At 42.3% G+C, this 26,573-nt stretch overlaps 1 protein-coding gene across 3 annotated transcripts in view; it reads left to right on the top strand.

Annotated features, from left to right (window-relative positions):
- ADAMTSL4 (ADAMTS like 4) overlaps nt 1–26,573 on the top strand; it is a 307,238-nt gene that overhangs the window by 51,063 nt on the left and 229,602 nt on the right. For 2 of the 3 annotated variants that reach the window (XM_073610838.1, XM_073610836.1), the window contains exon 2: nt 26,422–26,531. The exons of the other annotated variant lie outside the window; for it this stretch is intronic. The gene's annotated coding sequence lies outside the window, so the exon portion shown is untranslated. The remainder of the gene's footprint in view (nt 1–26,421; nt 26,532–26,573) is intronic. 3 annotated transcript variants of the gene reach the window in all.

Genomic DNA, 26,573 nt, shown 5'->3' with positions numbered 1-26,573 from the left:
TGGCACTGTATATAGCCTCAGCCAATCCCTGGTCGAGAGAATGAACAACAGGGGGCTTAGAGGGGTATATAGGGTGCTGAGCAAAGAGTAGCAGAGTGATTTGCCTGCTGGAGAGTGACCCAGCCTGGAAGTGCTGTTAAACCTTCCAAGGGTTTGAGAAGCTTTCAGAAGTCCTGGATGATTCTAGCTCATCAAGGAGCTGAAGGATTACCCCAAAGTCGCAGGAACGGCTGGGCAACAACATCCAAAGAAGATCTTTCTGGGACACTTTTGTGCCAGTGTCAGCTGAAGCTGGTAAAAAACCCTTCAGATTGCCAGGGACACAGTGAGTAGGCCTAGGAGAAATCTCAGGAGAGAGACTGTTGCCTTTGCACCCCTTTTTCTAGTGGGACTGTTCCAGACCTGCGGCCATGGTTGTGTCCATAGTTAAAGCCCTCCTGTACTGAGTTATTGTTACTTCCTGCATAGAAGACTCTGCTTTATGTCAGTTAACTGTTGCAAGATAATGTTCTCCTTCAAGTTGCTAGTTCTGGGTATCCCAAAGTTTTTTCCCAATCCCTATCCCAGTTCTATAAAACAAACAAAAAAACCCAGAAAAAATAAAAACACAATCTGCCTGATTTATATGCGAGGACTGAGTGGGGCTTGATGCACCTGGCTGAAAATACCCCATGCCTAGCTGTTTGCACCATCAAGGGATCAGAACCTGGGTTAACAGCGGGACCATCCAAGAGGGTTGGTGCTACACCAGTACACATTAGAGAGATTCCTGGAACATAAGGGCATTTTGGAATAATTCAATAGGAAAGGCAAATTTAAGGTGTTTTTTTCTGTTTACTTAGGGTTACAGAAGTTCCTTTAATGTACAATGGACCTCTTCCTATAAGCCTCAATATTTTATTAATTTTTTTTCCACTGAATAAACTTAATGCAAGAAAAGTAAATTAAACATTTGAAGAACTCCAGGAATGAGATTAGTTTAAGCACCTATTTTGGGTCTGCTGAACTCAAAAAAAATATTTATGTGCCACCTCCAAGTGGTTGATGGTTACGCTGGAATTCACTGTTGTAGCCATTGTTACATACAGTCAGTGCATCCTCTTCCAGCAGGTGCTCAACTTCCCCTCTGTATGCCAAATACAGAGAATCACTCATTTCTCCACCTCTGCCACTCAGGAGACACCTTGTATTTCTTTCTGCAAATACAATGGGATCAGTTTACTATAACTGGAGAGTTCAAAATCTGGTGCAGCAGTGCATGGTAGCCAATCAGCTTCTAACTTCAGCTTGTTCAATAAAGCTTTGACAAAAAAAAATAGAAGCTGATTGATTTTGGATTTGGATAGGCATTGCACAGCATTCCATTTCAAACCACATGGGATTCTGTGCAGTGCAATTTGAGCCTATTCATTTTGCATGGGCTTAATCACACCCATGCAATCCGATTCTTGCAATCGCGATGCATTTTGCAACCTGTTTTGGGGTGTCATTAATTTTAACAATGACACGAGTGGCAGATCACATGAATGGAGTACAATTTCAACGCGGTGTGGGAAACACTCAGAATTCGCTGCGTTTCCCACTCCACATATATGTGAACCAAAGCTAAGTAAGTCAACCCCAATGTGTTCGCTGATTGGCCAAGGCAGACATTGTGATATCATCCGCTCCTTCTCTCTACCACATGTTCAGACCACAAGATACTGTGCCTACCATGAAAAGGACAGTTGGTTGTCATTGTCCCCAGGCCAAAAGTTTCAGCCTCACAGTGGGTCCCACTGGCATGATTTCGATAGGACAGGAAAATACGAAAGATTGGAAATGTTGGTAGTAGGGCATAGCAGATAATGTGGCTACATCTAAGGTACCGTTACATTTTAACCACTTCCCACCCACCATATAGTAAAACAACGGTGGGCGGGATGCACTCTCGTTCTGGGACAATGTCATATGATGGCGCCCCAGAAGGGGTAATCGCGGCTGCGCCGTGTTCCCGAGACACGGCGTGACCCCGATCTTGGGAAAGAGCCGATGAAATGGCTTTTTACCTATGTGATTGGCTGTGTCCAATTACAGCTGGTCACACGTGACCAAGGAAGTGCTGTTTATCAGCTCTCCTTGCCTAACATTGACAGAGTGTGAGGGGAAGAGTGCCGATCAGTGGCATCTCCTCGCAGGGGGGACTTGTACAGGTAATCAGGTCATTGATCATCAGTGCCCTATTACAGTACAGCCCAGCAGTGCCTATCAGTGATACCAATCAGTTCCCATCAGTGACACCAATCAGTGCCTATTAGTGATGCCAATCAGTTCTGCCTTTTAGTGCCCATCAGTGCCTGCCCATCAGTGCTGCCCATCAGTGCCGCCTATCAGTACCCACCAGTGCCTCCTATGCGTGCTCATCAGTGCCGCATATCAGTGCCACCTACCAGTGCCCTTCAGTGCCACCTAATCAGTGCCCATCAGTGCCAGTGCAGCCTATCAGTGCCCATCAGTGCCGCCTCATCAGCGCACATCAGTGAAGGAGAAAAATTACTTATTTACAAAATTTACTGACAGAAACGACAGAAAGAAAAACTTTTATTTTTTCAAAATTTTCAGTCTTTTTTTTTTTTTTTAATAAAAAATAAACCCAGCAGTGATTAAATACCATCAAATGAAAGTGTGGAGAAATTGATTAAAAAATTAATTTTGGTTACAGTGTAACATGACCGCGCAAATGTCATTCAAAGTGTGAGAGCGCTGAAAGCTGAAAATTGGCCTGGGCAGGAAGGGGGTGAAAGTGCCCGGTAGGCAAGTGGTTAAGGACCAAGTTTGATTTGCATATATCTTATGGACTTTTCCATTCTATACTGAGTTTAAATTGCTCAGGTTTGTCACAGGTTTACTTTAATACAGCCTCTTTAAAATGTGAAACTTTTTTTCTTCCCCCTCTCCGATCATTCCTTCATGTCTTGCCGTAATCTGTGACTATAGCTCATGGCATTGTTACAGTTACATCCCAGACGCCAGCGATACCTGAACCTGCACGCACATGTTCCCCTCGCACTTTCGCTGTGTCTGTAATTATTGCTGAACCGTGTAATCATAATTTGGCATGTCTTCCCTGTTATCTTATTATTAGGGACAGGATGTACTGATTGCTGGTTGTTATTGTTTAATATATGGTAGTATTCTTCTGTTTCTTATTGTTGCTATATGACTTCTTTGTAGGAATTTTTCCACAAATTAATTATGACAGTTTTTGCATTTCAGATATTCCAAGCTGGCAACGGTATTAAAGCTTGTATTACTGCCCTGATTTAATATTACTATTATTACATTGCAAATATTCCAAGCTGGCCGAGAAATTCTATTAACGTTTGCATTATTACTCTGATTTAATACTACAATTATTACAATTCAAATATACCAGGCTGGCACTTAAGCTGTATTTAAGTTTATATCATTAAACGGAATTAATATTACATTTCAAATATGCCAGGCTAGCATATAGACTAGGTTCCCACTACTGCAGGTGGTTGCAGGACAACATGACTAGGGTAGTTCAGATAACTTACTGCCCCAACTCAATTATGTACCTACCCAACCTTTGCCTTCCTTTCCCATTTATGACGCGGACACTGTAATGGATTTAAATGGCCGCTTGGCCTTTTATTAACTCAAAAACATATTTAACCATAAACCTGATATGAAAGATGATTGCAGATCCTTAAAGACACCAATCCAAAACTTTTTGGAATCTGTGGTACCTCTCATGCCGCGTACACATGAGCGGACTTCTCGTCGGACTGAACTCCGAAGGACTTTTCGACAGAGTTCCGACGAAACGGACTCGCCTACACACGATCACACCAAAGTCCTTTCAAACGTGATGACGTACGACCGGACTAGAAAAGGAAGTTCAATAGCTAGTAGCCAATAGCTGCCCTAGCGTCGTTTTCGGTCCTTCGGACTAGCATACAGATGAACGTTTTTTTTTTCGATAGGGATCGAGTCCGTCAGAAAGATTTGAAACATGCTCTATTTCTATGTCCGTCTGAATTTTCGACAGTAAAGGTCCAATGAAGGTCCGTTGAAGCCCACACACGATCGGAATGTCCGCCGGAATCGTCTCGTCAGACCTTTGCTGCCGGAAAGTCAGCTCGTGTGTACGCGGCATAAGTTAGATTCTGTCCCCAGCCGCAACACCGCATCGGGGACTTACTAACTGACCACAGACCCCTCCCACCTTACTACCCGGTAGTCTAGACTGAACTACACAAAGCAGGAGGACTCAATACATGAGATGGGTCCAATCGTATTTATCAACAATACCTCAATTTTTGTACCTTCGTCAAGGACCCCAATCGCCAAACCTTTTGCCTGAAGCACCTCCAAACTTTTCCTCTGGGGCGGGAGGGCGAGACTTTCCACACCGACTTGTCTTCTGCAACTGAGCTTCCTACTTCCTCATTTCCTTATACTACAGCTCCTCCTTATCCTGCACTACCTCCTCCAATCAGGCAAGGGTGAAATTTACTTCTCTGAAACCGTCCCATCCCTCTTTAACCCCTTGCAGTATGATCGTTCCTTCCACCCCGTCATGTATGCCCTGCGCTTATATTTCATTTTAGCTCCGTACATTTCTTGTAAATTGTACCTGTTCCCGCACTTGCAACCATAGCTCCCAACTGTCCCTGATTTCGAGGGACTGTCCCGATTTGGAGCAATGTCCCTCTGTCCCTCTTTCCCCTCATTTGTCCCTCATTGTGGTCTGATCTATATAGTTGTATATAAAATGCACTTTTTATCTTTCAAAAAGTGTTTCCCAGTGCTAAACCTTTCATTCAATTTCTAAATTGCTGCATTTGTAAATTTTAAAATCCAATATAAAGGAATAGTAGTGGTAAAAAAAGAGGCCCTTAACCTTTTTTTTGGTTAATTCTCCTTTAAGGGTGTGTGGCAGGAGGCGTGTCCTAGGAGTCCCTCATTCCCATCTCAAAATGTTGGGAGGTATGCTTGCAACCACCTGCACCCAAAACACGCTGCTTTTTTGCTGACGTGCAAGGCTGCCATTCCCTCTTAATGGCACACCCATGATCCGTGCAATTTCCCTGCAGGTGTGTATTGAAAAAGGTGCAAGGACCTTTTTCCTGCATTTCCTGCAGGTACAGCAGCCCATTCATGTGGGACGCACCATACAAATAGGTGTGAACCTAGCGATAAAGACTATTAAAGTGGTAGTAAACTAGGGAAAACAAATCTGGGTCCCCTGCAGTCTATGCCATATTGTGCTAGTATGCAGTGTAGTGTGACTCAGGATGGGATGTGTCAGTGAAATAAATACTGAAATTTGCACTTACAACTGTAATTTTGTAACTTTTGCAAATGCCAGTAAAAACTTGGCTGTGCCAGTAAATTTTGGGTGTCGTGTCAGTAAATTTTAATCTGGTAGGTTGGCAACATTGGGAGAGCTACCATCACTATTTGATCTGGTGGTAATTTTTTCCAAGACTAACACTTAGTATATTGTTGTCAAAGTTAGTAACTGGCCAGGGGCAGGCCCGTGCACTGTGGGCGCATGGGCGCCACCCCCCCATCCATGCGCCCGGCCCCTTTCAGGAAGCCGGACGCATGGATTTCTATGGAGGGGGTGGTATTTTTTGAAGCACCTGATTAGAGCCAGAGGCTCTAATAGGCTTCAAAATAGGGTGGGCTCAGGGTGCAGAGAGTGCGCCCTCATCCCACCCAATTGTGTGATGATAGTGAATGAATTTTCGCTATTTTTACACTAACGCTTCTCCCTGCCAATCAGGGAGGCAGGTCGTCAGACCTGTTTCCCAGTAGGCCAAAGCGCCAGGCATCCTATTGGATGCCTGGAGCTTAGGAAGAGGTGGCACAGAGGAGACATGAGGACGGACATCCCTGCCACCACGACTGCTCTATTGGACTAAGGCCAGCCGCGAGGGGGGTCGCTGGGTACAGTGGCTGCATATACTGGGCACAAGTGGCTGCAGTTGACGGGCACAAGTGGCTTCATATGATGGGCACAAGTGGCTGCATATACTGGGCACAAGTGGCTGCATTTAATGGGCACAGGTGGCTGCATTTGATGGGCACAGTGGCTGCGTTTGATGAGCACAGTGGCTGCGTTTGATGGGCACAATGGCTGCATATGATGGGCACAAGTGGCTGCATATGATGGGCACAAGTGGCTGCATTTGATGGGCACAGTGGCTGCATATGATGGGGCACAATTGGCTGCATTTGATGGGCACAGTGGCTGCATATGATGGGCACAAGTGACTGCATTTGATGGGCACAAGTGGCTGCATATGATGGACACAGTGGCTGCATTTGATGGGCACAAGTGGCTGCATTTGATGGGCACACTGGTAGCGTTTGATGGCACAGTGGCTGCAATTGATGGCACATTGTTTGCGCCCCCCCAAAAATTTTGAGCACCAGCCGCCACTGTAACTGGCATGTAGCGATAAAGGGTAAAATGACTAATAATGATAATAATACATTTTAGTATACAGGATAATTAGTGTAGCACTCCCCCCCCCCCCCCCCCCGTAGAAGATGCAAATGTCAGGATTCCTCACTGCTGCACAGCCAGTCACTTAGCATTTTCAATATGCATTCAGACACAGGAAAACAATCCTTGAGCTTTGTTTTTTTCTTTTTTTTTTTTTTGAGGGGATTATAACTTGGATGGGTTTAGAGATTTATGGGATGCCCAATTTGACAACAACAGGAAATCCAGGGACGGCTTCCTCCCTATTTACAGCTCCTCTTCTTCCTCCCGCAAAATCTTGATACTTGTACAGCTCCGCTGGGTTCACTGCTTTTTGGAACTAACAGTCTCTATGTGAACTGCATCTTGCAATACTTTCTGCTTCCCTGTAGACACTGATCCGAGTTCTACTGCTTGCAGAAATGCTAGCCCACCTGGCTGCTTCTTCTTCCCAGTCCTGCCCGACTGACACACTGGAGATTTCCCAGGGCAAGGTTGAATGAGGACTTAGCACACCGCTGTCTTCAAGAGAGACCTGCTACAGATGGCAGTCTCTCCCCTTGTCTGTCCCTGCACTGTGCTGATATACTCACTCTGTCTCTCCTCGCTCTCCCTACTGCCTCTTCTGTGGTAGGATCCTTCAAGGCCAACCACCCGAGCTCCAGCCCGAGGTAAAACCCCTCTCTGGCAGGGGTCCCTCAAGGACCACCGGCAGACTCCCTCAGCACTGTATCTCCATCTTCCACCCGACTCTCCTGCTGGCATGGCTCATGTCTGTTTAAGGGCTCCTTTGTTCCCTGCCAGGCCCCCCAACCTGGGGATTGGCTGAGTGCCCCATAATATGCATGACAGCCCTCCTAGCCTCCGCCCACTACATAGCTCCCAAATGTCCCTGATTTAGAGGGACTGTCCCTGATTTGGAGCAATGTCCCTCTGTCCCTCATTCCTCCTCATTTGTCCTCCATTTTGGTCTGATCGATATAGATGTATATAAAATGCACTTTTTATCTATCAAAAAGTGTTTTTCAGCCCTAAACCTTTCATCTGATTTCTAAATTGCTGCATTTGTAAATTCCAAAAGCCAATATAAAGGTAGTAGTGGTAAAAAAAAAAAACTTGTGGGTCTAACCAATCTTGTTTTTTTGTACAATTCTCCTTAAAGGGGGCGTGACAAGGGGTGTGTCCTTTGTCTGCATACTTTTGCTGATAGGTGTCCCTCATTACATTCTTAAAAAGTTGTGAGGTATGCCACTAACTTCCAGAATATTCTCCAACATTCTAGAAATGGGGAGGCATCAGAGAGGGCCAGACTATGGTTTGCCTGTACTACCACTAATAGCACATTAGAGGGTGCTACATTAGCAATATGAGCAAGGTGCAATGACACTTGCTGCCCAGATCATCATAAACAATAACCTGAAGTGCATGAGTGAGCAGACTTGATCTATAAACCACCGCCAGGGCTAAACTGCAAGAAAGTGCACTAATGGTGGTTATGCAAGCTTGAGACTGTCTGGTAAGCGCCTCCATAACATAATGTGTTGCATAGTTTACAAAAAAAAACTAGCAAGAGCGGTTAACATTATTTGAGATTCCAGTTCAGTCCACAGGAAGTTAAAAGGTCACTGGATTTCTGGCAGGATCAATGGGTAATTTAGTGTACTTGCAGAAAATGTACTTGGCTTGAAGAAAAGAAAATACCACCATGTCGAAGGACTGGTAAGATGCAATATATTATGCATTTGTTACTGGATTTAGGTACACTTTAGGTGTATATAAAGGCATTTTTTTTCCTTGAGTGTTGGTTAGTGTAGGGAAGGATTAGACATTTTGCTATGAAAATGAATGCAGCCACCGTATGAAAGGGCTGGTAAGCTGCAACATATTAAATTTTTGTTCTTTAGTTTAGATATCCTTTAACCGCTTCCCGACCCCCTCACGCAGATATACTGCGGCAGAAGGGCACGTACAGGCAGATTAACGTACCTGTACGTTGCCCTTTAAGAGGCAGCTCACGCGCCAGGAGCTCCGTGACCACGATCGCGGGTCCCGCGGACCCGACGTCTCACGGTGAGGAAGAACGGGGAGATGCTGATGTAAACAAGCATCTCCCCGTTCTGCCTAGTGACAGGACACTGATCACAGCTCCCTGTAATCGGGAGCGCTGATCAGTGACGTGTCACACACAGCCCCTCCCCCCCTCGGTTAGAATCACTCCCTAGGACACACTTAACCCCTACAGCGCCACCTAGTGGTTAACCCCTTCACTGCCAGTCACATTTTTACAGTAATCAATGCAATTTTTTAGCATTGATCGCTGTATTAATGCCAATGGTCCCAAAAAAATGTGTCAAAATTGTCCAATGTGTCCTCCATAGGGTCTCAGCCACAATAAAAATCGCTGATCGCCGCCATTACTAGTAAAAAAAAAAAAAAATTAATAAAAATGCCATAAAACTATCCCCTATTTTGTAGATGCTTTTGCGCAAACCAATCAATAAACGCTTATTGCGATTTCTTTTTACCAAAAATATGTAGAAGAATACATATCGGCCTAAACTGAGAAAAAAATGTGTTTTTAAGTATTTTTTGGGGATATTTATTATAGCAAAAAGTAACAAATAATGCGTTTTTTTTTCAAAATTGTCACTATTTTTCTGTTTATAGCGCAAAAAATAAAAACCGCAGAGGTGATCAAATACCACCAAAAGAAAGCTCTATATGTGGGAAAAAAGAACATCAATTTTGTTTGGGAGCCACGTCACACGACAGCACAATTGTCAGTTAAAGCGGCGCAGTGCCGAATCGCAAAAAGTGCTCTGGTCAGGAAGGGGGTAAATTCTTCCGGAGCTGAAGTGGTTAATACGTAGTTATGCCACTCACACTGCATAGCTCACAACTGTCCCTGATTTCGAGGGACTGTCCCTGATTTCGAGCAATGTCCCTCTGTCCCTCTTTCCCCCTCATTTGTCCCTCATTTTGGTCTGATCTATATAGTTGTATAAAAAATATGCTTTTTATTTTTCAAAAAGTGTTTCTAAGTGCTAAACCTTTCATCCAAATTTGAAATTGCTGCATTTGTACATTTTAAAATCCAATATAAAGGAATATTAGTGGTAAAAAAGCACTTGTGGGTTTAACTAATCATTTATTTTGTATAATTCTCCCTTAAGGGAATGTGGCAAGGGGTGTGTCCTATGCCTACATACTTTTGCTAATAGGTGTCCCTCATTCCCATCTCAAAAAGTTGGGAGGTATGACACTGTACTATGTAATACTTATGACACAAGGCCTAAGGCCTGGTATGTATACATAACAGACACCTATATATCACATGATGAGGTAGCCTGAAGTGACAGGCCTGATGTACAGAACAAACCTTACTCTTATCTGACAGACTAAACATAACCCAAAATCCGTACTGTCAGATCGTTTTATTTTTATTGATACCCAACTAGAGATTTGGCTTGACAGCAGCAATTACTACTTCATATGAGTCATCCTGACCTGGAGAAATGCCTCAAAGCAAAATGCTGTTCTGAGGACCTGAATGATGTGTGTACGCCAAATGGCAATTATAGTGTCATTGCTCAGGAGATTATTTAGTAATAAAATTAAAAGAAACAAATGCCATGTTATCAGGTTCCAATTCTGATTAGTATAATATACTCTACGCTACATACAACCCAAAACACAAAATGCAAAGGCTCTCTATCGAGCCCAAGGTGGCTGTAAACCCTTACATATACCCAGTCAACTGACTGGCCTTAGGTAATACACAGAGATGAAACAAATCCTCCTGCTAAGTTGCACCTGTTTATCTGCAGTTGCACCTTTCTCCTGCACAGCCTTATAAAGCACACATTGTACACAGCATTCCTTAGCTGCAGAAGGCAGGGCTCAGGGAGCTGATGTCACATACACTGCACAGCATAGAGAAAAAGAGCTGAGTGTAATCTGAGACCCGAGTGGAGGAAAAAAGAACCCCCCCCCCCCCTGCACAGTCGCATAGGGAAACATGCATAGGATGGATGCCTTGGAGTAAGTATAATGCCGCGTACACACGGTCGGACTTTTCGTCTACAAAAGTCCAACGGACGCTGACGGACTAAAGCTGGCTGGTAATCCGATCGTGTGTGGGCTTCTCCGGACTTTCAACTGACTTTTTTAGCCTCAAATCCGACGGACTTTAGATTTGAAACATGCTTCAAATCTTTACGTCGTAAGTACGACGGACCCCGAAATCCGCTCGTCTGTGTGCTAGTCCGACGGACAAAAACCCATGCTAGGGCAGCTATTGGCTACTGGCTATGAACTTCCTTATTTTAGTCCGGTGTACGTCATCACGTACGAATCCGTCGGACTTTTGTGTGGTCGTGTGTAGGCAAGTCCGTTCGTAAGAAAGTCTGCCGCAAGTCCGCCGAAGGTACGTCGGAAGTATGTCGGACAGGCTGTCGGACTTTTGTAGACGAAAAGTCCGACCGTGTGTACGCGGCATAAGATGTCAGAAGTGACTCATGCAAATAGCAGAGGATGGAGACTGAGGAGGCAGAAATTACAGTAAGTGCTTTGGATTGAGGCAACCACACACTATAGAAGGATACGCTTTGTTATTTTCATTTCAGAGGTTTACAACCACATTTGATAAACTTTTTTTAACCTTAAATTGAACATTGGCTTTACCTACACCGGGCAAAGCACCAGGTCCACTTTAATGCCTCACCCGCTTTTTGAACACTCACACAGTGCTCTGATCAGCCACTGACAGTCCTGTCTAAGCTCGGTGTTGGTCTACTAGGAGTTTACAAAGTGTAACAGTGTTGGGCCAATCAACAGTGGTACACTGTAATTGGTTTAGTGCTGCTGTTTGAGTCATTGCCCTCCCACCATTCACTGTGAGTCACATGGCAGGCAATGCCAAGCTGCTGCTAACAAAGCAAACAGAATATTGGCATGCATTAAAAGGGGGATCAACTCCAGAGATAAAACGATAATTCTCCCACTCTACAAGACTCTGGTCCGGCCGCACCTAGAGTATGCTGTCCAGTTCTGGGCACCAGTCCTCAGGAAGGATGTACTGAAAATGGAGAGAGTACAAAGAAGGGCAACAAAGCTAATAAAGGGTCTGGAGGATCTTAGTTATGAGGAAAGGTTGCGAGCACTGAACGTATTCTCTCTGGAGAAGAGACGCTTGAGAGGAGATATGATTTCAATTTACAAATACCGTACTGGTGACCCCACAATAGGGATGAAACTTTTTCGCAGAAGAGAGTTTACGAAGACTCGTGGCCACTCATTAAAATTAGAAGAAAAGAGGTTTAACCTTAAACTACGTAGGGGGTTCTTTACTGTAAGAGCGGCAAGGATGTGGAATTCCCTTCCACAGGCGGTGGTCTCAGCGGGAAGCATTGATAGCTTCAAGAAACTATTAGATAAGCACCTGAATGACCACAACATACAGGGATATACAATGTAATACTGACACATAATCACACACATAGGTTGGACTTGATGGACTTGTGTCTTTTTTCAACCTCAAATACTATGTAACTATGTAATCTATGTAACATGCCCCTTCCTTCTCCATACTTGGAAGTACTGGGTATTTTCTGATTGCATAGGGAGCAGAGGAGTGAATAATAGTAAATATGTGCTACTGGGGACAAATAATTTAAGAAAATCTGTTGTTCTGTCTCACAGGAGCAAAGCACAGGTTTGCATAATAAAAGAAAACCCATTGCCTTCTCAGAAAGCCTAGTTAATCCAAAAGACAAAAATCCTAAGTGTAATTAAATCATCTTAACATGGAAAAAAAAATCTTTCCATAAAAACAGCCATATGCAGCAAGTCCAAGGATCAACATTCCAGGAATGATGGGCGAACTGTTGGTGGACAAATTTGAGAAAAGACTGAACCTATAGTAAGGTTTGGCCACCTGAAAGCAAATCATTACTGTGAATATATCTGTTACGCTAACCTTCTTCCAAGATACCAAGCACCATGTTGATGTATGTAGTTGTACTGTAAATGTGCAAAAACATTGAAATGTTGAAGCATGGCTGGTCAACTTTCTTGCATGAACTGTTATGAGGTAGGGCAGGGAGTTTGGAAATCACATGACTTTTTCCTAATATAATTGAGGTACCCCTCTTTGCAGCTCTAAAAATCAGAAATGGAAATTTTAGTCAATTGTTTAGGAAAATGTTTAGGCTTCATTCACACTTGTACGACTCTCTAAACTTGCACCAACTTTGGAGTGTAACTTTGGTGCAACTTTGATGCAAGTTTGACGCAACTTTGGACGGGTGCAACTTAGATACGACTTTGGCTTTGACCAGTGATAATGGACAACTGTTGCATCATATAACAGTCAGGTATGACTTTCATGCAACTTTTGAGGGTTAACATTGAAGTCTGTGGTTGTCAAGTTGCATGAAAGTCGGACCAAAGTAGTACATGAACTGCATGAAAGTTGGACCAAAGTAGTACATGAACTACTTTGAAGTTGTTGCAACTTTAAGTCGCACATATATGAATGGTTATCATTGCAAAACATGGGGAACGACTTGTCATGTGACTTTGATGTCCAAAGTTGTATGACAAGTCACACAAGTGTGAATGGAGCCTTAGAGATGCCCAATCATTTTGCAAAGGCTTCCAACGCACCTTATGTCAGCCAAAAACTGCACCAGACCATATACTGTATAAAAAACATAACGTAAATTGTGGTGTGCTGGAGCGCAGGTGCATTACCCTTCAACAATGATTTGCATCCCAGCGCATCAACGACCGTAATGTCCATTACAGCATATTAGAGTGAACCTGACCTAAAACTTTGGGACTGGATATTCAAATCAATATTTTTGCAACTCTAGTGGTTTTGAGGATATGGTCCACATATGGTGGGTGTGGCCAGAACTTGTTCAATTGTGGTCCACCATACTACTAGAAAAGACACTTGGATAGTTCTTCTTCATGGAAGAACTAAACACATACGGTATCATTCTAAATCAAAACAACAACTGGCTAACAAGTAATTGAAAAAAGTGTGGAAACAATGACTTTATGTAAGGTTTTCTGCATGGAAAACATTGGGGTTGCCATCTTATCTACATTTGTATTGGAGCACCTTTCTGGTGCAGTACTTGCTGTATCGTTTTGTTTGTGTTTGGAACTGTGGGTAACGTGCCATGTTGCAATATATGTATGTATGTATGTATATGTATGTATATGTATATATATATATATATATATATATATATATATATATATATATATATATATATATATATATATATATATATATATATATATATATATATATATTTAAAAATGTATATTTATTTTTTTTAAATGTATTCTCATACTTGGTCCACCTATGATAAAGGATCCTCACAGTGAGCAATATGTGTTTTTTTTAAGAGAGAGCACAGCAGAAGTTTCCTCTGTCTCTGATTGAAACTTCAGAGGGACCAGGGATCTGAAGAGCGGGATAGTCATGGACGGACTCTTTCACTTTTGTGTTTAAATTTCAGCATGAGCTGTTGAACTTGAACTTTGATCCAGGGAAAATCTGATTGCCTCTTGGGGGTCAGGAAGGAATTTTTTCCCCTGCTGTAGCAAATTGAATCATGCTTTGCTGGTGCTTTTCGCCTTCCTCTGGATCAACTGTGGATATAGGATTGGGTATATGGGATTTGATTGATATTTTTTATTTATTTATTTATTTATTTATTTTTATGGTTGAACTAGATGGACGTGTGTCTTTTTTCAACCTGACTAATGATGTAACTTTGTAAACAGGCTTTGAAAACGCATAAAAGAAGGGCCAGTCATAGCAATTCAGAATGTTCTCAGTTTCCTGACGGAATAGAAAGGAAAAAAAGATATAAAGAATATATACTAACCTTTAAAATTGCTTTAAGGCTAGTCAAGTCTATCCAACACTGTATTTTCTTCAAAAGTCTCGAATCCACAAATTGTGTGTCTAACATGATTCATGGTGGCAAATAACGTGCTTAACAAGACTACAGGTTGCAAATTTTGAAAAATTTCAGGAAGTAGACGGGCACTATGGGACTACAACACCCTGGGGTCTAGAGAAGAATTTATTTTGACCCATGTTTAACAAAAAAATTCAATTTTTCATTTTCGTGCAATAGAAATAATGGATTTTTTAAAACAAATATATTAGTTTAAGTTTTTGTTTCATTACACTGCAGCCTACATTGACAAGCTATGTTTCATATTCCAGACTCCCTTGTGGCTCATGCCTGCCTCTTGACTTTCTGCTCTCTTCGTGTGGTTTGGTTTAGTAGTGTGTGGCATTTGTGGGTAGAAAGGTATGCCAGATGGAAACTGCACTATATTTTTTTAATTTTTACATTACTAAAAGCCCAAATTTAACCCCATCTATGATAAAGAAGCAGTTTTCTCTATGTTATTGGAGCATTCATCCAGAGTATGTGGACTGCTTAACCTTTTTATGACTAGAGGCCGTTGAAGCCCAGACACCTGGATCAAATTTAGAAATGTCAGTATGTGTCGGTTAACTTGACTATAACTTTCCTACCTGTAAATCATTTTAAATTTTAAAACCCATTTTAAATTTGGTGCTACACTATTCTAATAAATTCCCTGCTTATGTTTTGTATTATAAGCTGTCAGACGTACAAATATATATTACATTTGTTTTACACATTTTGCAAAGTTTTTAATCACATTTTAAATCAACATATTCATTTGTTTTACACATTGTATTGCAATAGTTTTACATAATGCAGCAACATCAATACACGTAGGACACCCAAAGTTAGAGATGATATATTCTTCCAAAACAAATACACTTTTGCAAACTGGTACTGACTAGTAATCCAATGTTTCTTTTCTCACTCAGTTTTTCTCTATCACATAGCTAATGAGACCCCAAAGCTGATGGAGAGAGGCAAGGGAAGGTCAAACAAGGGTGATATGCAGGCAAATGACATCCTCCATATCAACTGATGTCATTGGTCGCTAGGAGGTTGGCAGATAGAACGTTGTAATGGTATACAATGAAAACCTGTGGCTTTGTGTAACTAAAAGGCAGATTTCATCCACCCACCGTCTTGTATACAATTTTGGGGCAATTTTTAGACATTCTGCCAAGGCACCCCTAAAGAAACCTCAAGGCACCTCAGTTTTCCTGGGCATACTGGTTGAAAAAGGCTGGTCTAGAACAATGGACGGTCACTAAGCACCCAAGGCACTAAGGCTAGAAGAAATGAGGGTTCTTAGGCACTGAACCTAGTCTTAAGTACCTGAGAAACTGAGCTTAAAAAACAGAGGGTTTCTAAGTACCCTAGCAAATGAGTTTGTAAGAACAGAGGTTCCCTAAACGTTCAAGGTACTAAGCCTAGAAGAACAGAGGGGGCCTAAGTACCCTAGATAATAAGCCTTTAAAAAAACGTATGGTCTTAAATCACCTCAGGCACTGAACTTGGAAAAATGGAGGGTGCCTAGGTACCCTAGGCAATGAGCCTTTAGGAATAGAGGGCCCCCAAGCACCTGAGGTACTGAGCATAGCAGTACAGAGGGTGCCAAAGTTTTCTAAACAATTAGCTTATAACAATGGAGGGTTCCCTAAGCTCCCAGTGTACTAGGCCTAGAAGAATGAAGGATGTCTAAGTACACTAGGCAAAGAGCCTACAAGAACAGAGGGTTCTTAAACACCCAAGGTACTGAGCCTAGAAGAACGAAGACTGCCTAAATACCCTGAGCACTAAACCTTTAAGAATAAAAGGACCCTAAGCACTCAAGGCAGTGAGCCTAGAAGAACAGAGGGTGCCTAAGTATCATAGGCAATGAGCCTACAAGAATGGAGAGTCCCTAAGCACCTGAGGCACTAAGCCTAGAAAAACAGAGGGTGCTTAAGTACCCTAGGCAATGAACCTTTAAGAACTGAAGGTCCCTAAACACCTGAGGTACTGAGCCTAGAAGAACTGAGGGTGCCTATGTACCCTGGGCAAAGCACCTATAAGAACAGAGGGTCCCTAAGCACCTGAGGCACTGAGCCTAGAAGAATGGAGGGTGCCTAAATACCCTAGGCAATGAGCCTTTAAGAATGAAAGGTTTCTAAACACAAAAGGTATTGAGCCTAGAAAAATAAAGGGTGTATAAGTACCCCAGGCAAAGAGCCTAGAAGAATGGAGGATTCCTAAGCACCCAAGGCACTAAGCCTAGAAGAATGGAGGGTGTCTAAGTACCTTAGTGAAGAACAGAAGGTCCCTAAGCAGAGTTAGATGTCTGTGACTCCATTGAAGATATTTCCCCCTTATTTCCTGTCTCCCTGTACTGGTGACAAGCACTAACCTCATTGCTTGTCCTTCTGTCATAGGACAGGAGGGTAGGAGAAATCTCGCTAGTGAGGTTATGGTCAGCGGTAAAAACAAGTCTATTAAAAAAAAAAGAAAAAGAAGAAGTTGGTAGGGAAGAGATACTTTTCTTTTTAAATCTTTTTATTAATCTTTGAAGAATTTAAGTATAAAACAAAGCCTATTGGGCATACCCAGGTTCGGCACATGTACATAGAAAAACAACATACAACTAACAACTCGAGTAGTAAACCGATAGTACGCTCCATTAGCTACTTAAGGAGTCATACAAAATGCTAGGTTTCATCTACTCAGGGTCCAAAGTATCCAGAACTAGGTAATGGTGAAAACCTCTATTGTATAGAATTCAAATCAAGTATGATCCTCACAACATGCTCTTATGCTTGGTAGGAACACAGTGGGTTGAGCTACTTAGCCCAAAAAGTCTGCGTCCAAGTTAGTAGAAGGGGCCTCAATCCAAATATCCCACACTTTGTGGAGTATTTCAGGGCATCCCCTTTATAGATAAGTGGCAGGCTAGGGTGTCAACCAGACCCAGCAAACAGACATCCACCATTTGAGGTATCTGGATATTGGTCACTGAGTGGATAAACGATACTAAAGCCACCCAAAACATTTGAATATGAGGGCATTGCCAGATGATATGTATAAAATCCAGCACACAGCATGTATGGAGGGTTATATTCTGTATATTCTGTGTAAACGTGTAGGAGTTAGATAAATTCTATGTCAAATTTTAAAATGGGTAAGTCTGTCCTTAGCTGAGTCTAGTTGCAAAAAGGGCCATTCCCATATCTCCTCCCAATCTTCATCATCTAGCTCAGGACCATCTAATGCCTATTTATAACTGAGAGCCTCAAGTCCCGAGTGAACAGAGGGGGGCAAACCTTAATTTTATATTGGAGAGAGGTTTAACTAGAGTATCACCTCTAAGTACAGTCTCAAGGGTAGATCCTTTTTTTACTTTAAAGAACATGCTGGTTTCTCATTTGTTCCTGATGCTGTACGACACACATTAACATCTACCAGCACCGGACTCTTGGAGTACAAGTTCACTTTAAAAAAAGTTCCATAATGAAACTGTCAATGTTGTCTTTCTGGAACATCAGTGAAATTGGGGCCGTGGGAGGTCATAGCAGCGGGCAAAGGATGACCTCAGAGTGACTGGGGGCCAGGAAACTTTTATTTAGTGGATTAAAGGGAAGACGTTAATTGCGCAGACATTGTCGAAGTGAAATGCCGCAGCGTATCAATTGGCAGTAATAGAACTGTGACTTTTATTAGAGGAATTTTCATGTAAAGCACCTGGCAGAGCCTTTTTAAAAGCTGTGCGTCTGTGCAGATTGGAAGGAATCTTCTGTTCGCAGCCCAGGGTGGGGAAACACTGCAACAATGTGAAATGACATAATCTGTCATCGAGGAGCAAGTTCGCAGGAAATGGGGCTAGTAAATACTGCTAGCAGAGCACGTAAAAGGAGTAACCACAGCTAGCACAAATACTGCTTCAGTATGAATTTTTTTTTATAGCTGGCCACAGTAGTACATAGCATGAGCGTTGGACAGTCAACAAGATTTTACAGCATGTTGGAAAATCTTTGGAACCAGTGTTCTGTCCTTTAATTCTAATAGGTAGAGGCAGTAATCTATCACTTCACTTACACTGCAAGAGTTGGCAGCTACAGTCTGCACATGGTCCCTGCAGATGGATATGCAGCTAAAGGCGTTAGCATGGCAAGAGCTTAAAACTTGCTGCTAATTGCAAGTCAGCATCTTAATGATGTGTAGCGTCGTTCTTTGTTAGGGCGTTATGTGAATTAAGTTTTTTACTCCAATGTGGTGAATGGAGGAAGGATTGATTTTGTAGGTCTGTTCAGTGCTTCCTGCGCAGAGAGTTTGATTACTCCCACCTGCCTCTGAAAGACGTTTCCAGAGCATAGGGCCTGAAGATTTAAATGATCAGTTGAATGTTTATCATACCCCAGCCAATCCCTTGAAGGAGTACTCCAGAAGTTGGCTTGGGAGGTAATAAATTTGCAGGAGGCCTGAACAGAGTGTTCTTTCCCTTAAGGGGGATGTCCTGCTTCTCTTGGGCCTTCTGCCCCTGGAGGCAGCTCCACTCAAACAAGAAACAGTCTGGGGCTCCATTTGCTGGAGGGCACTGCACTGATTTCGGTTTCGAGAAGGATCTACTTTATCTCCCCAACTAAGGTTCTATCTTTGGATGCTGGGTGTCAGATAGCTGTGACACTGTGAGTAAAGACCTTTCTGGGGACTAATAGCTGTGTAATTCTTGTGCAAGTGACAGAAGTGATTTTATAGACTGCTGTGGTAGGGTCCTAGATACACCGACCATTCCTTGCTATCTCCATGAAAGCTGCTTTTGGAAGATTAGAGAGAAGTTTATCCTCCTATTGTTGTTACTGATTGTTTTGGAGTGTCCTTTGACCCTAAAGCTTATGCTGTTGAAGTTCTTTAGCAATAAGTCCTAAAAAGACATCCCCTAGACCAATGGTTTCCAAACTGTGGACCATGGGATAGATGCGTCCCTTTGCTTTCCTTTATTTAGCCCTTGGGGCATCATTCCTTCCACCAAAATGAGGCAATATTCCTTCTACTGACACCATTCCTTCAACTGACAGCAACTGTGGGGCATAATTCCTCCCACTTCACTATTTAACAGTGGGCCACTATTTCTTCCACTGACACCAACAATGGGGCATAATTCCTCCCAGTAACCCCAATGATGAGACACTATTTTACCTTTTATTTACTCCCGCTGACACTGGGACATTTTCTACTCCCACTGGCCATAGTCTGGCCCCTGTAAAGTCTTAAGGACAAAGAACTTGCCCTTTATTTAGAAAGATTGAAGGCCTCTGTCCTAGACTAAGCCATTATTGTCTGTGTGCATGGGACCGAGCTTGTGTGACTGGTAGCCTCTGTGCTATTTGGGAGAACCTGGGCATATTCCCAGCAGCCCGTTTAGGGGTGAGCACTAGGTGTTTTGCAACAGATTCACAAAAAATTAGGTCCACCTTTGTGAACATGTTTCATGTAACATCTATATTTAGGGTGTAACAAGCCACTTGATAACATTCCCCATCCCCCATTTACTTGAATCATGGAGTGCTTCTCTCTGCAGAATTCTGCTATCTTTTGAATTCAGATATCTGTGAATAGAAGACTACGAGTCACATCTGCCACCAATGCGGAGGGTCTCATAGGTCTCAATGGAGCCCAGGTGTGGTGACATCACTGCACTTGTAGTCCATTGATTACATCCGCCAGCTCAATAACTGAAGGTTGGTACCTCCAAACTGAAGCTCAATAACTGAAGGTTGGTACCTCCAAACTGAAGCTCAATAACTGAAGGTTGGTACCTCCAAACTGACCATGGGCTAGATGAAGAGTCTACAGAAGCAATGCTCTGTAAACTCCAAAGCAAAAATGTGAGTGCATTTGTTATTTTTTTTCCAAAGGGTGGTCTACGCTATTAACCACTTTAAGATCAGGCTTTTTCTGACACTTTTTGTTTACAAGTTTAAATCAGTATTTTTTTCTAGAAATTTACTTATAACCCCCAAAGATTATACTTTTTTTTTTTAGCAGAGACCTAGGGAATAAAATCGCGATCATTGCAATTTTTTTAAGTCACCCGGTATTTGCGCAGCGGTTTTGCAAACGCAATTCTTGGGGGAAAAAATATTTTTTAAAGAAGAAAAAAAAAAATAGTTACCTCAATTTTTTTTGTATAATGTGAAAGCTAATGCTATGCCGAGTAAATACATACCTAACATGTCACGCTTGCACACTCGTGAAATGGCGACAAACTATGGTACTTAAAAATCTGCATAGGCGACACTTTAAATGCTTTTATAGGTTATCTGTTTAGAGCTACAGAGGAGGTCTAGCACTAGAATTATTGGTCTCACTCTAATGTTTGTGGCAATTCCTCACATGTATGGATCGAATACTGTTAACATATGCAATACTGTTAACATATGCATACGTGACTTGCGTTGCTTATGCGTTCGCTTCAGCGCGAGAACATGGAGGGATAGGGGCGCTTGAAATTTTTTTTATTATTATTTATTTTACTTTTTATTTTTACACTGTCCATTTCATTTTTTTTATCACTTTTCTTCCTATTACAAGGAATGCAAACATTCCTTTTAATAAAAATAAGGATAACGTTCCTCTTTATGAAGAGATCTGGGGGTTCAAAAGACCCCAAATCTCTTCTTTACCTTTAAAAGCAAAAGATCCAAAAAAAAAATTTTTTTTTGATCTTTCGCTTTCATTTATTTATTTTTTTCTTTCAGCCTGGACCGGAAGTGACGTCATCACGTTGCTCCGGTCCTCCAAGGACATAGAGTTGATCAAAGAGTGTTAACTCTTTGATCGCCTATGGGACCAGACAGCTGCACCATCAGATCGTTTCTCGGGCGAACCGGCTAGTAACGGTAAACCCGAGAAGCATCGGCGAGGAGTGTGTGTGTGGGGGGTTGTCCCCTCCTGCTGCTTCAGAAATGAGCCCATCAGCTCATGAGCCGCTCGGACCGGTTTCATGAGAAAGCCGGTCGTCTTCTGAAAAAAACGGTACCGAAGTTATGGCTGATATCTTCAGCTATAACCCCAGTAAACCACTTGCAGACCGTAACGTGTGTATATATATATATATGTATATATATATATATATGTATATATATTTATATACATATTGTAGTGGGCAAGTGGTCAAACCTGAACTCTGAGAAAAATCCAAAGTGCAGGGGAGACCTCACTGCAAGTGATAAATGCTTATTTTTGTTGAGGGCAACATAACAATGTAGTATTACTTGCCTCATTGTTTGGTTTGGTTATTGTCTGGTTTGCCCAGAGTCAAGCTTTAACAAAATTCTATACAGTGAGATAACAAACTGAAAAATTGATTTTTAGCTTACATACACTTTAAATGTACACTCTCCTGGGAGAATAATGGGAATATATTCCATGTCCTGTACAAAATGAACTCCCCTGATACCCTCTTATCCTCTACAGCAGGAGTCTTCAAACTTTTTGGTTTGAGGGCCACATTGTATAATTTACAAATATTTGCAGGATAAAAATATTGAATGGCCATTAGAATGTCCCCTTGGAATCAGAAATGGCCAAGTCTCCTTACACCCAGAAGGATCTATCTCCTACCCCCCTTATATCCAAGAATACCCATCAGAGTCCCCCCTTACATCCAGAAGTGCTCATCTTATTTCCCCCTTACATCCAAGAATGTCCATCAGAGTCCCACCTTACATCTAGGAGTGCTCATCATAATCCCCCCCTTACATCCAAGAATGCCCATCAGAGTCCTCCCTTACATCCAGGAGAGCTCATCATATTCCTGCCTTTCATCCAGAAGTGCCCATCAAAAAAGCCCCCCCCCCGACATCCAAGTGTTCCCACCACAGTCACCTTTACATCCAGGAGATCCCATCATAGTACCCCCTTATATCCAAGAATGCCTATCAGAGTTTCCACTTATTAAGAAGTGCCCATTATAGTTCTCCCTTACATCCAGGAGTGCCCATAAAGGTACCCCCTTACATCCATAACTGCCCACCAGAGTCCCCCCTTACATCCAAAAGTGCTCTGCGGAGTCCCCCCTAGCATCCATGTGTGCCATGTGGCACCCCCTTTACTTTCCAGGGTGCAGACCAGCAAGGGTTAAAGCTGAGAGATAGAGCAGGTCTGAATGGAAGATATTTGGTCCTCCTGTAAATACTGGGTGCAGGGCAAAACATCATTGGTTGCTAGGATGCCAGCAGTCCTAGCAAGCAACCACAGCAGATGCGCTAGTCTCCATATCAGAGTACACAGACTGGTGCATCTACTGCTAGTCAGCCAGGGCATTTCTACAGACAGTTGCTGCGGGCCAGAAAAAATCTGGTAGGAGGCTGGATGTGGCCCAGGGTCATAAGTTTGGAGACCCCTGCTCTACAACAAGCAGAATGGTGTTCACAGTATGACTATTGGCACAACTCCCTGAAAGACAGGCCCCTTCTTGGATCTTGTAGATTATATATAGCTAATTGTATGCAAGACATACTGTATAGCACAAGATGACTGACACGGGATCAAACACATGCTAACCACACAAAGCAGAAGGCGCGGGCTCTTCCCGTCATACATAGAAACCTCTTTGTAGAGTTCCAACTCTAAATTGGTCTTCCAGGCATGGGCTTAGACTCAATATTTGCAGCCTATTAGTAAACACTCAGCGATGGGGGCACCGGTCAGGGTGACAAAGACTTTTTTATTAAAAATCTTAAGCAAATATGGCAATAGGAAAGGAGCTGAAATAAGAGGAGTTTACACAGCTTGTGCAGAGCTACTTAGTAGGAAATTGAAACATTGTTCCTCATCCAAAGTATATCTTCCCCCGTCCAGGAGTGCCAGAGACCTTTGCCCTGCTTAGGCTGTGCTGACATAAGAGCGCCAATATTGGACGTTCCTGCCAATAAAGAAAAACCTCTTTTTAAAATATGAAGATAGAAGGGGATGATTGAACACCTGATAATAAAAATCCAATTTCTTTATCTCAACAGGTTAAATTCTTGACAGCAGCACATAGCATAACACACAGGGAACATGGGTGACGCGTTTCACATCACAGACGCTTAACCACCTCCCAACCGTAGGACGTCATATGACGTCCTAAACTTGAAGTGGAAATATTGGAATGATGCCTGCAGCTACAGGAATCATCCTAGTATCTTTCTTTTCAGCCAGCGTTCCCCTAAAAAGTCAAAGCCACCCTAGTGGCTGATTGGCCACTGGATTGCTTTTACAGGCAACAGGATGGGACGTCCCCCTCCTCCCCCAGCCCACTGGTGCCTCTCCAGGGAGGGATCTTCTGTGGGATTAGGGAACCCAGGATTCGATCCAGTGGGGGCCACCTCTATGATCCTGGGACGCCAAAAAGGAAGCCATAACGTCACTTTTTGCTCTGGCAGATGTCAAGACTGCCATTTTTTTTTTTTTGGAAAGCAGAGATCAAAGTTTTTTTTTAACTCATTGCTTCCAGGGTAGAGGAGAGATCTGGAGTCTTGAAGTCCACAGATGTCTCCATAAGGAGGATCTGTCATGCCTTATTTCTATTCCATTTCTTGTGATAGGAAAAAATAAATAAATAAAAAAAAAAAATTAAGGGAAAGTGTAAAAAAATAAATAAAACAAATAATAATAATAAAAAAAAATATTAAAGCGCCCCGTCCCCTCTTGCTTGCATGCAGAAGTAAATGCATACCTAGGTCCCTCCCGCACATGTAAATGGTGTTCACACCACACATGTGAGGTATCACCATGAATGTTATAGCAGCAGCAATTATTCTAGCACTAGACCTCCTCTGTAACTCTAAACTGGTAACCTGTAAACATCTTTTAAAGCATCACCTATGGAGATTTTTTAGTACAGTAGTTTGGTGCCATTCCACGAACGTACGCAAATTTACACATTAGGTATCTTCTTACTTAGCATAACATCATCTTTTATATTTTAATGAAAAAATTGGATTGTATATTGTGTTTTTTTGCATTAACATTCATTAAAGTGTATTTTTTGCCAAAATATTGCATGGAAAATTGCTGGGCAAATATCATGGGACAAAAAAAAATGCAACCCCCACCATTTTATTCTCTAGGGCCTCTACTTAAAAATATAGATATAATGTTAGAGGTTTCCGAGTAATTTTCTAGCAAAAAAATTTAAATTTTTTTTTATATAAGAGAGAAATGCTAGAATTGGCCTGGGTGGAAAGTGGTTAGCAGGTTACTGGCAAGATCACTAAGTAAAAATAAAGGAAAAAAGCTTGAAAGAGGAAAACTAAAGCAGCCGCCGCATCTAAGGACTCAAAAGCTGCAATATATTGCATTTTTGTACTTTTGTTTAGACATACGTCCCAACTTTTTAAGATGGGAACGAGGGACACCTATTAACAAAAGTATGTCATAGGACACACCCCCTGCCACACCCCCTTAAAGGAGAATTAAACAAAAAAAATTATTAGTTAAACCCACAAATTCTTTTTTACCACTGCTATTCCTTTATATTGGCTATTAAAATTTACAAATGCAGCAATTTAGAATATGGACGAAAGGTTTAGCACTGGGAAAGCTAAAAAGTGCATTTTATATACAACTATATAGGTCAGACCAAAATGAGGGACAAATGAGGAGGAAAGAGGGACAGAGGGACTTTGTTTCAAATCAGGGACAGTTCCTCAAAATCAGGGACAGTCCCTCAAAATCAGGGACAGTTGGGAGCTATGGGTTTAGATATGCTTTATGTAGGACAAATCCATTCTGCAGGAGAAATGTCCCATTCAAGTCTATTGGATGTTAGTGTGAGGACACAGCAAGCAGGGCTGGTGCAAGGATTTTTGACACCCTAGGCGAAACCTCATTTTGCCTCCCCCCATTGGCTCCACCCCTGACTCCACCCCCTTTTGCCCTGCCCATGTATATCCCACCTTTTTAATGAAGCACCCATTAAATGCAGCCTCACCAGTGCCCATCAATGCAGCCTCACCAGCGCCCATCAAATTCAGCCTCACCAGCACCCATCAAATGCAGCCTCACCAGCGCCCATCAATGCAGCCTACCAGTGCCCATCAGTGCAGCCTACCAGTGCCCATCAATGAATGTTTGCATACTTCTATTTATTTGGGAGTCTGGGACACAGACAGAGTCCTCCACCACTACTGCGCCTCTGACACTATGTGTGAACGGAGCGGCGGCTGCCTGCTGATACTGAGACTTAGTTGCTTGCTGCAGAGAGAAGAGAGTAGGAAAACCATTGGCCGGGCACCCTAGGCAGCAGTGCGCCCTAGGCGGCTGCCTATTTTGCCTAGTGGTAGCATCAGCCCTGACAGCAAGACCAGCACTAGAATTTTATTGGGGGTTGGCACAACTGTGTGTTTGAGACAAGGAAGGGAGGACTGTTTTAAAAAGGGTTAATTTGTATTAAGAGTCATTAAATATTGTTTTTTTTTTAATTTTCAGAAGAAGCTGTCAACAGTTGAAACCTATATTTCCCTTTTGAGGAAACCTGTACGGATAGAAATATGGGAGCTGTCATTGTAGCATCCCGAAATTTGGTTTCTAATGTTTAATAAAGTTAAACAAAGTACAGTATCCACAGCAACCCATCAGAATCCATTTTTGTACTGCACGGTTATAGGATACTAAAATCTAAGGTTTTTATGGATTACTGCTGTTAGGTGCTAGCACTGGTGATGTCCATCATATAATTCAGGGTCGTGTACTACATGATTTTCTATGTCTGGCATATTATCCAGCCTAGAATCAGTAAAACAGAGGATATAGAACTTTTATAGAAGAGCAAGTTAACTCTGATGACCAACCGCATGCAGCTTTGATGTGAAAGCCATGTCATCTCAAGCACTGTGTATAGTCTGAAGAAGTTATAAGACAGGTATGTGCTTACACCCCCAAACATGCGTGTTTTTCTCGGAAAGGGAAATTTAAACTTCCTCTTTTCTTCCACAGGCGGGGAGTATATAACACATGCTATTTAGGAACTCAATTACTGAAGAGTCATAACTTCAAAGGACGCCACAAACCTCCTAAGAAACTTCAAAAGCTCAAGAGAAGGCAAGGTATAATGATTATTATAATACAAGATTTTTATAGAGCCAACA

The sequence above is a fragment of the Aquarana catesbeiana genome, linkage group LG13 (assembly GCF_042186555.1).
Source record: "Aquarana catesbeiana isolate 2022-GZ linkage group LG13, ASM4218655v1, whole genome shotgun sequence".
NCBI lineage: Eukaryota > Metazoa > Chordata > Amphibia > Anura > Ranidae > Aquarana > Aquarana catesbeiana.
This window is presented reverse-complemented; position numbering and strand designations above follow the sequence as displayed.